At 46.2% G+C, this 1,542-nt stretch overlaps 1 pseudogene; it reads left to right on the plus strand.

Annotated features, from left to right (window-relative positions):
- The first annotated feature begins 571 nt into the window (after positions 1–571).
- Positions 572–1,191, plus strand: LOC101344362 (ADP-ribosylation factor-like protein 5A; annotated as a pseudogene).
- The last annotated feature ends 351 nt before the right edge of the window (positions 1,192–1,542 follow it).

Genomic DNA, 1,542 nt, shown 5'->3' on the forward strand with positions numbered 1-1,542 from the left:
CCTTCAGAACAGCACGGAAGTAGACAGGTTGTTCATCGTGGAGAGGCAGTTTTCTCCGTGAGGTCATCTGTGGATCCATGAGATCATTTATGGTCCCAGGTACTTTCTCGTTATTCCACCATCTGCTAGGGTGAACATTTTTCTGTAAAGGACCAGAGGGTATTTTAGGCTTTGAGGTCCATGCAGTCTCTGGCACAATTATTCAGCACTGCCATTGTAGTGAGGGGAATCTCACTGTATAATGCATAGTGTAAATGAATGGGTGTGGCTATACTCTGTTAAAACTTTATTTACAAAGGCTTCGCGTGAGAAGCTGAGGGAGGACAGTGGGCCGCAAGGCTCCTCGCAGACTACGCAGCGGCGACGTCTGCGAGCCAGGCGAGTGCCTCGGCCGGCCGCAGGGGCGGGGCCTCGCGCACGGCAGGGCGGTTCCCGGGAAGCAGGCCCGCGGCAAGCGCAGCGGCAGCAGCAGCAGAGGCGGAGGCTGTGGCACGTCTCTCTCCTCTGCCTCAGCCTGAGCCAGGGTAGGCCAGGCGGCCCAGGTGGCTGGAGGGGGGTCCGCTGCCGGAGAATGGGAATTCTCCTCACCAGGATATGGAGACTGTTCAGTCACCAGGGTGAAGGGCTCTGGCCGAGGGCACACGGAACACAGAGTTATCAGCTGGGCTGGATAACGCCGGGAAAACTACCATCGTTTACCAATTTTCTGTGAATAAAGTTGTACATACATCCCCTACAGTAGGAAGTACTGTAGAAGAGATAGTGGTTAACAATACACGTTTCCTAATGTGGGACATTCGTGGCCAAGAATCTCTTCGTTCTTCCTGGAACACTTACTATACGAACACCGAGTTTGTGATAGTCGTTGTGGACAGCACAGACAGAGAAAGGATTTCAGTAACGAGAGAAGAACTCTATAAAATGTCAGCACATGAGGACGTAAGGAAAGCTGAATCGCTGATTTTTGCTAATAAACAAGATGTTAAAGAATGCATGACTGTAGCAGAAATCTAGTTTTTGAAACTCACTTCTGTTAAAGATCATCAGTGGCATATTCAGGCATGCTGTGCTCTTACTGGCGAGGGATTGTGCCAAGGACTTGAATGGATGATGTCACGATTTAAGATTAGACGATCTCAACTGACCTCATCTCGTAGACTTTGTATAAACGAAGCGCTGGACTTCACCTGAAAGCTGCAAAAATTAATGGTTTAGGTATCTTTATAATAAACTGATTTAAACTTTTTCTGTAAGGAAAAAAATTAAGACCACTTATTTGAAAACAAAGATGACGTCTCACCTTCCAATTTGCTTTCTCGTTAGTTCCTTCCAAATTAAGGTCTTAAAGATGTGAATGGCATTTTTATCATTATGAATCCTCTCAGGACATTGTATAGCCTGTGATAAGTACAGAGGGAGAGGAAGACAATTGTAACTTTGAGAACTTTATTATCAGTATAACCCTCCCTAGTTGAATGTTACTCTTTTTGTTCCATTAAGTCGAAGTACAAATCAGCACAGATACTCAGTTTCCAATATTTT

This window comes from Trichechus manatus, unplaced genomic scaffold, assembly GCF_000243295.1.
Source record: "Trichechus manatus latirostris isolate Lorelei unplaced genomic scaffold, TriManLat1.0 scaffold00020, whole genome shotgun sequence".
NCBI classification, from domain to species: Eukaryota; Metazoa; Chordata; class Mammalia; order Sirenia; family Trichechidae; genus Trichechus; species Trichechus manatus.